The sequence below is a fragment of the Phocoena phocoena genome, chromosome 2 (genome assembly GCF_963924675.1).
Source record: "Phocoena phocoena chromosome 2, mPhoPho1.1, whole genome shotgun sequence".
NCBI classification, from domain to species: Eukaryota; Metazoa; Chordata; class Mammalia; order Artiodactyla; family Phocoenidae; genus Phocoena; species Phocoena phocoena.
This window is the reverse complement of record NC_089220.1, coordinates 12,267,589-12,281,944: the sequence shown is the minus strand read 5'-3', so window position 1 is coordinate 12,281,944 and position 14,356 is coordinate 12,267,589. Positions and strand designations below refer to the sequence as shown.

At 39.1% G+C, this 14,356-nt stretch overlaps 1 pseudogene; it reads right to left on the bottom strand.

Annotated features, from left to right (window-relative positions):
* Nucleotides 1-12,598: 12,598 nt before the first annotated feature.
* Nucleotides 12,599-13,886, bottom strand: LOC136118331 (acetyl-CoA acetyltransferase, mitochondrial pseudogene; annotated as a pseudogene).
* Between the last annotated feature and the right edge of the window lie 470 nt (nt 13,887-14,356).

Genomic DNA, 14,356 nt, shown 5'->3' with positions numbered 1-14,356 from the left:
GTATTGTTTAGCCTCCATGTGTTTGTGTTTTTTACGTTTTTCCCCCTGTAATTTATTTCTAATCTCATAGTGCTGTGGTCGAAAAAGATGCTTGATATTACTTCAATTTTCTTAAATTTATCGAGGCTTGATTTGTGACCCACAGTGTGATCTATCCTGGAGAATGTTTCATGTGCATTTGAGAAGAAGGTGTAATTTGCTGTTTTGGGATGAAATGTCCTATAAATATCAATTAAGTCTATCTGGTCTATTGTGTTATTTAAAGCTTGTGTTTCCTTATTTTCTGTCTGGATGATCTATCCATTTGGTGTAACTGAGATGTTAAAGTCCCCCACTATTGTGTTACTGTCGATTTCCTCTTTTAGAGCTGTTAGCAGTTGCCTTATGTATTGAGGTGCTCCTATGTTGGGTGCATATATATTTATAATTGTTATATCTTCTTCTTGGATTGATCCCTTGATCATTACGTAGTATCCCTTGTCTCTTGTAACATTATTTTAGTCTTTTTTTTTTTTTTGCTGTACGCGGGCCTCTCACTGCTGCGGCCTCTCCCGCCGCGGAGCACAGGCTCCGGACGCGCAGGCCCAGTGGCCATGGCCCACGGGCCCAGCTGCTCCGCGGCACGTGGGATCCTCCCGGACCGGGACACGAACCCCTGTCTCCCGCAGGCGGGGGGTTGGTAGGCGGACTCCCAACCACTGCGCCACCAGGGAAGCCCTAAAGTCTGTTTTATCTGATATGAGTATTGCTACTCCAGCTTTCTTTTGATTTCCATTTGCATGGAATATCTTTTTCCATTCCCTCACTTTCAGTCTGTATGTGTCCCTAGGTCTGAAGTGGATTTTACATAGACAGCTTATATATGGGTCTTGTTTTTGTATCCATTCAGTGAGCCTGTGTCTTCTGGTTGGAGCATTTAATCCATTCACGTTTAAGGTAATTATTGATATGTATGTCCCTATTACCATTTTCTTAATTGTTTTGGGTTTGTTTTTTGTAGGTTCTTTTCTTCTCTTGTGTTTCCCAGTTGGAGAAGTTTCTTTAACATTTGTTGTAGAGCTGGTTTGGTGGTGCTGAAGTCTCTTAGCTTTTGCTTGTCTGTAAAGCTTTTGATTTCTCCATCTAATCTGAATGAGATCCTTGCTGGGTAGAGTACTCTTGGTTGTAGGTTCTTCCCTTTCATCACTTTAAGTATATCATGCCACTCCCTTCTGGCTTGTAGAGTTTCTGCTGAGAAATCAGCTGTTAACCTTATGGGAGTTCCCTCGTATGTTATTTGTCATTTTTCCCCTGCTGCTTTCAATAATTTTTCTTTGTCTTTAATTTTTGCCAGTTTGATTACTGTGTGTCTCGGCATGTTTCTCCTTGGGTTTATCCTGTATGGGACACTGCACTTCCTGGACTTGGGTGGCTATTTCCTTTCCCATGTTAGGGAAGTTTTCAACTATAATCTCTTCAAATATTTTCTCGGGTCCTTTCTCTCTCTCTTCTCCTTCTGGGACCCCTATAATGCGAATGTTGTTGCGTTGAATGTTGTCCCAGAGGTCTCTTACGTTGTCTTCATTTCTTTTCATTCTTTTTTCTTTATTCTGTTCCGCAGCAGTGAATTCCACCATTCTGTCTTCCAGGTCACTTATCCGTTCTTCTGCCTCAGTTATTCTGCTATTGATTCCTTCTCGTGTATTTTCCATTTCAGTTATTGTATAGCTCATCTCTGTTTGTTCTGTAATTCTTCTAGGTCTTTGTTAAACATTTCTTGCATCTTCTTGATCTTTGTCTCCATTCTTTTTCCAAGCTCCTGGATCATCTTCACTATCATTATTCTGAATTCTTTTTCTGGAAGGCTGCCTATCTCCACTTCATTCAGTTGTTTTTCTGGGGTTTTATCTTGTTCCTTCATGTGGTACATAGTTCTTTGCCTTTTCATTTTGTCTATCTGTCTGTGAATGTGGTTTTTGTTCCACAGGCTGCAGGATTGTAGTTCTTCTTGCTTCTGCTGTCTGCCCTTGTTGGATGAGGCTATCTAAGAGGCTTGTGCAAGCTTCCTGATGGGAAGGACTGGTGGTGGGTAGGGCTGGGTGTTGTTCTGGTGGGCAGAGCTCAGAACTTTAATCTGCTTGTCTGCCAATGGGTGGGGCTGAGTTCCCTATTTGTTGTTTGGCCTGAGGTGACCCAGCACTGGAGCCTACAGGCTCTTTGGTGGGGCTAATGGTGGACTCCAGGGGGCTCAAGCTAAGGAGTACTTCCCAGAACTTCTGCTGCCAGTGTCTTTGTCCCCATGGTGAGCCACAGCCGCCCCCCACCCCCACGACTCTGCAGGAGACCCTCTAACACTAGCAGGTAGGTCTGGTTCAGTCTCCTATGGGGTCACTGCTCCTTCCCCCTGGGTCCTGATGCACACACTACTTTGTGTGTGCCCTTTAAGAGTGGAGTCTCTGTTTCTCCCACTCCTGTCAAATAGCAATCAAATTCCACTAGCCTTCAAAGTCTGATTCTCTGGGAATTTCTCCTCCCGTTGTCAGACCTCCAGGTTGGGAAGCCTGACGTGGGGCTCAGAATCTTCACTCCAGTGGGTGGACGTCTGTGGTATAATTGTTCTCCAGTTTGTGAGTCACCCACCCAGCAGGTATGGGATTTGATTGTATTGTGATTGCGCCCCTCCTACTGTCTCATTGCAGCTTCTCCATTGTCTTTGGATGTGGGGTATCTTTTTTGGTGATCTCCAGTGTCTTCCTTTCGATGATTGTTCAGCAGTTAGTTGTGATTTCAGTGCTCTCGCAAGAGGGAATGAGCGCACGTCCTTCTACTCCACCATCTTGAACCAATCCTTGACATTTTAAAATTACGTTTTCCCAGTCAAGGACATGATGCCTCTTTCCATTTGTTCAAACCTTATTTGATGGCTCTCAAAGAGGTTTTAGTTTCCTTCATGTAGATCCCAGTCTTGTTAAATTTATTTCCAAGTACTTGACAGATGTTGCTGCTATTATGAATGGAAAAATTCCATTTCTTTTCCTAGGAAATTATTATTAAAATAGAGAAAGGTTATTGACTTTAGTACTTATAGGCCACCTTATGAAATTTATTAATACTAATGCATTTTCTTATTAGAATCTTTTAGGCTTCCTTGGTATAATATCATCAGCAAATAGCTGGTTTTTATCTCTGCTTTTCCAGTGTTAAACCAGTTACTTCATGTCTTCACCCTACTCTTCTTGCTGTAACTTCCAAAACAACGTTGAGTATTATGGTAGTAGCATGTAGTCCTGTTTTGTTCCTGATGGTATTGAACACCCAGTGAATATTTGCTGAGAATCAGGCAGTGTCCTAGGGTCTGAGAGTACTCTGGGGAATAAAACAAAAGTCCCTGGACACATTGTGTTTACATTCTAGAAGGGGGTCCATGGAGGGACTTTGAGTACCTTTGTTCCACAAATGTTTGATCATGTTTCTGATTTTCATCTTGTGGCTTTAGTGTTTTTCCATTTAAAGACATTGTTTACTATTGATTTTTCATAACAATTCATTCCTATTTTTTAAAAGGAATTTTAAACCTTTTGGTTTGAATAAAACCAAATTTTATCCAATGGTTTTTAAGGATGAAATGATATGATTATTTAACTTTTCTCTTTTTAACTTGTTGATGCATCTGTAATGAAATATATTGATTAGCTTACTAATACTGAATTATCCCTGCATTCCTGGAAGATATAGCGTGATCTTGTACTATTCATTTGTTATACTACTGGATTCTATTTACTAATATTTTATTTGAAATTTTGTATCAACTTTCAAAAGTGCATTTGCTCATTTTTGTTACTAAAGTTATGTAAGCTTTATAAAAAGATCTGAGATTTTCCACCTTTTTCCTACAGTGTGTAAATGTTCAAATAACATTGGAATTACATTATCTATTCCTTACTGGTTAAATAAATCTCAGGTGTTAATTAATCCTCTGATTCTGGTCTTATTTCAGTGGTAGCCATTGGCCTTTTGGGCACTTTAACCTCATTCTAGCTCCAGTGGCTCAGGCGCTTTCCTTCTATTTGTGAGCGTTACCAAATTGGTCCAGAGCTTCCATAAGTTACCTGTCATGATAGAGGAAATCTTAAGTCTCCTCTGCAGATATTGGCAGGAATGCTTCAGATCTCATACTGAACAGGTAATCTCAATTTGTCCCATCTGCCAGAAACACAATCCTGTTAAAAAGGTAAAGGTGGGGCAAGGATGCCAGCCAGCTCCCTCAGGCCCCTTTCTCCATCAGCAAATGGATTTTGTCAAAATCCCATGGTCTCACGGGTACAAATATGTTCTAACCATAGTCTGCATTCTAAAAATAATGCTTGGAAGCTTTGCCCTGCAAATAGGCTACTGCCACAGCTTGAGCTAAATTGTTGCTAGAATTTTTCCCACCTGGGGGAATCCCTCTTTTCCTCTCTAGCGACAGAGGAACTCACCACATTGCTACGTACTTCCACTCCCACAAAAACGGCAGTGTCCTTACCATCCTTAATCCGCAAAAGAAAAAAGAATGAGCCAACGGAACACTCAAGTCAGTAAAATGCTGAGGAACTCAAGCTAACGTGACCCGAAGTCTTGCCATTAACCCTGATAATACTTTCTCACTTTCCTCTCAACATTGATTATCCCTTTATGAAATAATTACTGGCAGGCCCATGAAGATTTCTTACTCTTGTTGGACCACAGGAGGTTCAAATATGATCCAGACTGGTACTCTTAAATACTGCCAAGGTCTCATTCAATACACTTATATTTATTACTGATAGTTCAGTGTACCTTTCCCCCAGACCTCCCACTTCAGCCCTTACATGATCTTCATGTTGAAGACCTGGTCTTCTGGAAAAAAATACCATCAAAAGACCAATCTTGGGCTTCCCTGGTGGCGCAGTGGTTGGGAGTCCGCCTGCTGATGCAGGGGACACAGGTTCGTGCCCTGGTCCGGGAGGATCCCACGTGCCGTGGAGCGGCTGGGCCCGTGAGCCATGGCTGCTGAGCCTGCGCGTCCGGAGCCTGTGCTCCGCAATGGGAGAGGTCACAGCAGTGAGAGGCCCGCGTACCACAAAAAAAAAAAAAAATCTTGAACCCAGGCAGAAGGAACCTTATACTGTCTTCCTAACCAGTTGTACTGCTGCAAAAGTATAAGGAATACAACCTTTCGTATTTAATATTTTAACAATACAAGTCTCATTTTGAAGTTAGGGAAATTCACCCTAGCAGCAGACCTTAAACTGAGGCTCTTTGAGAGCTCCCAGAAGCAGATGATGACATGAGACAAACTGCTTTCTCATGAATTTTGGAACAAGCAGATGGCACCACAATGGGGTCAGCTTCCACCCAAAATGCTGGAACACAATTGCCTGGGATTCCCCTATCCAGTGCTCTCCATGTTCCTCCTTTGTATCCTTCTCATCATTCTTTAATTTTTCTATTGTCCATTAGTTTCAGAACTTCCTGAGCCATGTCTCCTCTATTCCTTTCCATTTCTGGCCTCCTTACCATTTCCTTCTCTATTCCTCATTTATCCACAGACATGCAGGGTCCCCAGTTGTTTCACGTTTGCTCCCCAAAACCTCTCTGACCTCTACATCATAAGCAAGAACATGTGAGATGCTAACCAAAGAATTCACTGCATTGCCTCCACAATCCTAACCCCATCCTTGAAGGATCTCCACACCAATTTCCTGGAATCCACTAGACTGGTTCTCGATGGCCTTAGGTCTTGGTTTTACTCCTTATCATAGCCTCTAATGATCGATTTTCTGCTTTCTTTTATAAGTATCCTAATTAAGTGCTTTTTCTCCAGAACACTTTCGCAGCTTCAGGCCACCATCAGAGCTCAACAGATGATCACGCTGGTGCTCCAAGGGGAGAGCCAACAAGAAACTCCTGACCCCATGGACAATTTCACTTAGCCTTGACCAAAACCCATGGAAATTACTGAGATTGTTCTAAGACAGATGATGTTTGTATGGACCAAGACGGGACACTGACAAGGCCAGATACAGACCTTTCCCCTTTTGCCTGAATCTGCTGATGAGGCCAGATACTGACCCTCCAATTTCCCATTCTCTGTCTCATGATTGATTTGCTAAGATTAAAATTGTTTGTCCCCTGAAACTAGCTAACCACAGAGAAAACCATTTCCTCTTCACACAACTGACTGAGACTTCTGCTGGAAAAACAACCCCAAGTATAAATCACCCCTTCTGCAACTTGTTTACTCCTCCCCACAAAAGTCTAAGGCAGAATCACCCTGCAGAAACATTCTGATCTTTGGATCTTCGATGCTCCCCCTATTGCCTGAAAATAACCCATCTCCTTACTTGACTGACTTCTGTCTTTGATATAAATCACACTAAAAGTGAACAGACAATAGAGTAGTAGGGCAAAATCAAATGGACCAAGAAACAGAAATCAATCTCTGTTATGTGTAAATTTGATATATGATAATAAGGTACCACCAAGGAATGGCAAAAAAAATTGTTTTATTCGATGGTAGTGGGCAAATTAGCTCACTCCATGGAGAAAAGTAAAGAAAATAAAGTTGAATCTTTAACTTATATGAAATAAAAAGGGTGGGTCTCAGACTGAAGACCTCAATTCAAAAGGTAAATTTATAAATCTAATTGAAGAAAATGTAGGAGAATATCCATGTGAACTAGAAGTGGGGGGAAATTTCCTAACCAAGACTCAAATAATGAATAAATTTGACTGCATCAAAATTAAAAATTTCTGATAAACAACGTACCCATTTGGCAAAATTAACAGAAACATGACAAACCAGGAGATGTTTGCAAATCTATAACTGACCAGGGATTATATCAAGCACGATTGATTTTAGATTATGATTTGTAGACCATTACTGAGTGATAAATTCAACTTAGAGAATTGCAAGCATAATTTAAAAAAATAAAAAAATTTAAAAAAAATTTATCACCATTACTGAGTGATAAATTCAACTTAGAGAATTGCAAGCATAATTTAAAAAAATAAAGTAGGAAAGAATAGAAAATATCAGAGTGCATAACAAGTATTAGGAGAAAATACTCATCAGCCTTTTGTTTACATCATGTAAATGAAAATGTAAAATTAAAAATATATACAATACATACATACATATATACAATAGTGTGTTTTTGTTGGGAATATATATATTTACATGTATAGTACATTAACACATATTAATAATTAATCATATATTTAATTATATAGACTTAATAGACACATAATTATATATTACTGATATAATCAATATATACTCTAATTAATAATATATTGATATATAACATGTATACTCATATATGTATATATGTATGTACATAAGTATATATGTATACTTATAAGATTATAACTATACATCTTATATATTAATATATTAATGTATTATATATTATATATAATGTGTGTTGGTTGTGATGTAACATATACTTCTTACTGTTGATTATGATCAAAACAGTGAAACACTCAATAGTTAAGGGGCTCAAGCAAATCACTGAGAAAAAGATGATACTCAACAGAAAATTGGGCAAAGTATATGAACAGGCAATAAATAGAGAGGGAAGCCTGAACAGCTAACGACTATATGAAGAGGTTCTCAAACTTACTAGTAATCAGGGAGATATATTTTAAAACTATAGACCCATGTTACACCCATCAGAATGGCAAAAATAAAAAAGATGTCTGCTACTAAGTGTTGGAGAAGATGGGATATATGGGAACTCTTGCAGTTTTGACAAAAGTATAAACTGGTAAGGTCATTCTAAAATAATCATCTGGAGGTCCTTAGTGACATTAAGAATGTGAATTCTCTTTGACCCAGCAAATCCACTTCAAGGGCCATATGTGATGGCCCTCCAATCATGCCCTTAGGATGGCACATACTGAGGTGCTCTTATGGTGGTGTTTATGCTTGGGGAAGTTGGAGGAAATCTAGGTTTTATCATTAGGGAAATGGATACCTGAAATGCGGTCAATGCACACTTATAGTATGAATTACTATCCACTAGTTGGGAGCAACAGACTTGTCTCCAAACAAAGGCTGATTACTTAGAGAAAAACACAAAATATGAAAAGTATCTTTTCATAATATGGCTAAATATATTTGCCTTTTATAAAATTAATACAAATTCATTGTAAAATTTATGTAAAAACAGCTAGTATCCTCTTACCCAGAGTATAACCACTATTAATTTTGTGGTCTATATTCTCAATTTTTATGTCTTAAATAAAAGTTGGATTGTATTGCATATTTGAGTCTATAGTATGTATTGTTTTATAATTTTTTTATTTCCTCAACTCTGTATTAAATGAGTTTATGATGTGATTTATTTTCCTTAAAAACCTGACTTTGGGGCTTCCCTGGTGGCGCAGTGGTTGAAAGTCCACCTGCCAATGCAGGGGACAAAGGTTCAGGACCCGGTCCAGGAAGATCCCACATGCCGCAGAGCGGCTAGGCCCGTGAGCCATGGCCGCTGAGCTTGCGCGTCCGGAGCCTGTACTCCGCAACGGGAGAGGCCACAACAGTGAGAGGTCCGCATACCGCAAAAACAAAAAAAAACCAAAACCAAACAAACAAAAAACAAACAAAACCTGACTTTGTTGCATTCTACCATATGCACATATCAAAGCAAATCTAACCAATTTCCTACTGTACATTTATTATTTATCAGTTTCTAACTGATTACTATTATAAACAATCCTGCAGTGAACACCCTCTAATAGAGGCTGCCGTTTGGCTCATAGGCATTGGTATAAGAAAAGTGGATGTTTACAAGCCGCAACTCTTCTGATTTAATAGATAGTCATGGTGATTGGCGATCCTATACTACCAGTGGCTGAATATCAGCCCTGCTTCTACCTCATTCTTAGTGTTTAGTTAATGTTGTTTCATTAGGATAAATTCATTGAAGTGGAACTGCTGAGACAAACAGTATGAATATATTGCCAACTTACCTTCCTGTAAGATTCTACCAAGTTAGACTCAGACAGCCGTTCTCATTAACACTAGGTATTATTATGTTTTCGATCTTTACCAATTTCTTGTTACATTTTAATGCTAAGATCCTGTACACCTCAGCACTCCAGTAACTCCAAACGATTATTGCCTCAAACGGCAGAGTCCAGATCACTCTCCTGTGCCACACTGTCTTTCATTCTGAAAAAAAGTCTGACAAGTCAAATACCTTATACCCAAAGTGTTCTGTTCCCTGTTGCTCCTTCAGAACTAAATAAACTTTGTAAACAATTATCATTTCCTTCAGCATTTAAGAGATTATTTTTTTTAATTTATTTTATTGAAGTATAGTTGATTTCTCGTGTTGTGGAAAGATTAATTATACTCCTCAAAACAAATTTTAAAAATTTGCTCATAGGTTAAGTATTATTTTCTGAGGAAACTCTTGCCCAGTGCACAAGCACTGGCTTAACTCACCTCTCAGGGTCCGGTGGGGGACAGGGGATGGCTTTCTACATCAGAGATAGTTGGACCAATGAGGATTCTCTCACTGTGTGATCATTGGCCTAACATAGCTCCATTCCAGGGCCTTTGAGCAAGGGTGCCATCAGCCTGCTGCCCAATTCTTATAAAAATAAGAGGCATTTCTCTAAAGGGCTGAATGATCGTCCATTGTTACAGAGCCTCTGATTTTTAACCTTGGATTAAGCATACATTCAGAGAGTTACTCTATTTTTTCTTTTCTTCTGATTTTCTCACATTAAAAAATCTTTGGAAACCAGACAGTATCCTTCTGAAACTAATTTTTTTTGGGTGGATCCCAAATTGTCATTTGTATCATTTTTTTTAGATTCCACAAACAGGTGACATCATATGGTATTTGTCTGTCTCTGTCTCACTTACTTCACTTAATACGATAATCTCTAGGTCCATCCATGTTGCTGCAAATGGCATTATTTCATTCTCTTTTATGGCTGAGTAATATTCCATGGTATGTATACATCCCACAACTATTTTATCCATTCATCTGTTGATGGATATTTAGGTTGCTTCCATGTCTTCTTGCCTATTGTAAATGGTTCTGCAATGAACACTAGGCTGCATGTACCTTTTCAAATTATGGTTTTCTCCAGATATATGCCCAGGAGTGGGATTGCAGGATCATATGGTAGCTGTATTTTTAGTTTTTTAAGGAATCTCCATACTGTTCTCCATAGTGGCCGCACCAACTTACATTCCCACCCAGTGTAGGAGGGTTCCTATTGGTTTTCTTTTTTTCTTTTCCTATTGGTTTTCTTTAACAAAGGACACATCATAAAAGGGCTTATAATCTTAATAGCACCTGTTATAGACAATATTAAAAGTAAATAAATCAGTTTTCACGTATTACTCTTTTGTTCTGTATAAAGTGGGTGGGGAAAGGACATATTTTGATAAAAAGTGACCTAGAGAGCCATGATGATGGTCAGCATTGCTATGAATGGGAGGGCTTCTAACTCCATTTGTCTTTTTATTTCTAGGAAGGTTAGCAGTGCCCAAACATTATTCAAAATCTAACCATAATCTGGAAAAAAATACCATAGAGAGAAAGCAAAAACAATGACAATAACTTACTCTTCCCGTGTGTCAATACCCTTCCTTCTTCATATTCAAGACCCAGCTCATATGCACACCATTCCCTGGTAAGTATAGACAGGGCAAGGCCTTTCCCTTACCTAAACTCCTGGCTAATTTTATTGACTTGAAATCTTCCTTTCCTTTTAACTTATTCAATTTCCTTATGATGGCATCATATCTGAATATTTTGGTTAAACTTATATGTTTTTCCCTCACAGTAGATTCCAGGTTCTATAAGGGAAGAGAACACGCTTCCAGCATCTTTATAGCCCTAACAGCCAGCACGTGGCCTGGTACACAGAACATGCTAAGTAAACAAATTGAGAATCACTAAACGAATGAATGGATATATGTGAATAAGTAGTTATCAACACTCTCAAGTTAGGAAAAAAAACAAAAGGAAAATTATTTTACAAAATTAAAACTATCAGAATCCCGAAGTTTTGTTGCTTCATGATGTATATGCTATTTCTAAACTCCGAGTAAATGAAAGAAAATGAGCACTTCAACCCTGAAATAGGTATTTCTGTATTAGGGAAAAAGAGAAGTATTTTTAGTATGGAATAAAAATAAAATTAAAGACAGAAGTACTACAAATAAACATATCTGTTCTAATATAAAACAGGGGCTCAACCAAGGGACAAAAGGTCACTACTGTCACTGAGGGAAAAAGATCTATTGGAGTCCTTATAAAGGTCTATACAGATTAGTGTCCAGAACAGTGTCTGACATTCAATAAATATTTGTCAAATAAGTGAATAATATCAAATCAAGAAAGTCAATATAATGGGAATAAATGATCAAACTGATAGCTGAAGAAGAAAGCAGTCAGCTAGGGGATCAAGAGAAGAAACGTTCCTAGAAGGCACTGCAGTAGAAAACGGGGATTAAGAAAATAGTACTTAGTAAAATTAAAAATAAATCAATCCAGGAAGTTGTATAAAGTAGAAAGAAAAGTGAAGCCTAGCGAGGCCTACCATCGATATTTTATTGGTGGGCTTATAAAATCTTAATGGAACAGATAATCCATACCTTAAATGAACACTTCCATAAAAGAGGGAAAACTGCCAAACTCATTTTATGACTGAACTGCTTTTATGCCAAAACTAGACACAGATAGTACCAGAAAAGAAAATAATAGGTTCATTTCACTTACATTTATAGTTGTGAAGATCCAGAATAAAATATTAGCTAGCCAGTCTCAACAGTGTGTTAGCAGTCAAGGAACACAAGAAGGGTTCAAGTGCGGTCAATTTGCAAGTCTACAAGACAGAAAGACTGGTCATAATTTTTCCTCTGCCGGAAAAGAACTTTTCCATTAGAAAAATACACCTTTTCTCCAACATGCCCAAGAGACTACAGTCAGCATAATTAACTAGTGACCTCCCCAAGGTCAGAGAGGAGGCTTCCCTCATTGTAAATACTGAGATCCTGAGGACCACTAGCTCTCTACTAAATACACTAATGTATTCACTAGGTCCTGAATTGAAGAGAGGGAAAAATGTTTTGCCACTCTAGAAGGGAGAGTGCTGGTTGCCACAAACTGGATAAGGTTAGCTATCATCAAAACAAAGGGCCTTAATGTCATTACTGTTATGACCCTAAAGTTTTACCATTATGCTAAAAATTTAAGTGTCTCTAAATACTAAGTACTTATCTATCTTCCCTATGGTTTTTTTAAAAATGTAAATTAAGATTTATTCTCTAAACGGAAGCTTCTAGCTACTTATAAGTCACTAATATTGCACAATGGTATTTTAAAAGTATAGCTTTATGACAAAAATGTGTTCAAGATTATAACAACTGTAAAGTAGAAGAAAAAATTATTTTGTAATCTCAACAGGTTTTGGGATTTGATCTTTTTATCTTATTTTTTAAAGAGAGTTGAAAATAATAAAAAGTGAAACAGATTATTTTCATACAAGCTGACCCAGGGTAATCAGTCACCCTGATTACAGCAGGCCTTTCTGGCTACATAGGGTTGTTGCCTTAGACAACGCAAGTTGTCTACCGCTTTTGGATCAGCAAGGCAGAAGCACCTCCTCCTCCGCTGCAAATACTGGCAAGACCACATTCTCCTTGCTTCAAGGCATGAGCCAATGGACGACAATCCTGGCTCCACACATCCCAACTGGATGTCCGATAGAAACAGCTCCTCCACTGCTATTCACTTTTGGGGGATCAATCTCTAGCATTTTAATGTTTGCTAGTATGACTACACTAAAGGCTTCGCTTATTTCCCACACTGTAGTACCTTTCTTTCAATCCTGCATCTTGTAAGATGCACCTGCATCTCAGGTGCAGCATGCAGGTGCAACTGGAAAATCAATAGGTTCTACAGCAGCATCAGCAAATGCTGCTATTCTTGCCAGTGGTTTAACATTGAGCCTCTCGTTGCATCTGCAGTCATCAACACCACAGCAGCTGCTCCATCATTCAGTGTGCTGGCATTGGGAGCTGTTACTGTACCATTCTCTTTTTGGAAACCCGTCTTCAGCTTTGGAACTCTGCTGAAGTCAACATGTTTATATTCTTCATCTTCTTTCACCACTACATCTGGTTTACCTTTTACTGTAATTGTGACAGGAACAACTTCACTTCCAAATTTTCCAGCTTCTCATGCTGCTTTGCTTCTGGTATAGGAGTTAACAGCATAAGTATGCTGTTCATCTCGTGCAATATTCAGCGTCTTTGCAGTATTTTCAGCACAGTTGCCCATACGAATTTTATTGTAGACATCAGTTAGCCCATCTTTTACAATCAAATCTTCAAGCTTCACCCCACTATATGGTGCTGCTCCTCTGTTCATTACGTGGGGAACATTGGACATGCTCTCCATCCCACCTGCCACCGTCACATCCTGATGTCCACACATAAGATTCTGAGAGGCCATCATGATAGCTTTCATTCCTGAGACACAAACTTTAGTTTACAGTGGTACATGGAGTAGAAATAAGTAAGCCTGCACCCAGTACTGCTTGCCTTGTAGGGGCTTGTCCTCCACCTCCTTGTAGAACATTAGCCATGTATGCTTCTTTCACTGCTTCTTTTGGAAACCCTGCCTTTTCAATGGCTCCCTGAATTGCAATGGAACCAAGCTCAGTGGCTGGCAGAGAGGAAAGCCTGCCTAGAAAGGACCCAACGGGTGTTCTTGTAGCACTTACTATGACCACTTCATTCAAAGTGGGTTTTGATCATAACTTCGTTCCACATATCTTATTTCCTGCATCCACCTCCAAAGCAGGGGGCTGCGCCTGCGGGCACCACAGCGCAGAAGGGCCGCCAGCACAGCCATGGTCACTGAGCGTGGAGCAGAGAGTTACCAGCGGAGAGATGTGGTCGCAAGCCGTGGGTCCCTGATCCCGCTTCCTCTATGATTTTAAAGGTGTTCCAGTGATGCTTATATCTTTTACCTGGAATGACGTGTGTAACCAAAAAAAAAGTATGCATGAGAACAGCCCTGTTTAGCATATGGAATGAACTAAAAAACTCCTCAAAGGCAATGACTGTGACTGACTTCTTCAGTTTTCCCTGCAGATACCAAACTAGTGCTGGATGCACAAATGAGTGATTAGTACTTGTTAAAACTGATTTCAGTTTGAGGGCAAATTTGAATATTTTCGATGAGTAGGACAGCAGCCGCTTTATTAAGAGGTTTAAATGTATGGGTCCTACTAAAAATGTTGAAGTCAAGGCCTTCCACCTCAAGTGAAAGCTGGAAGATACAGCGGCATTCTAACAGATGCTGGAGTACAATTTTTTTTT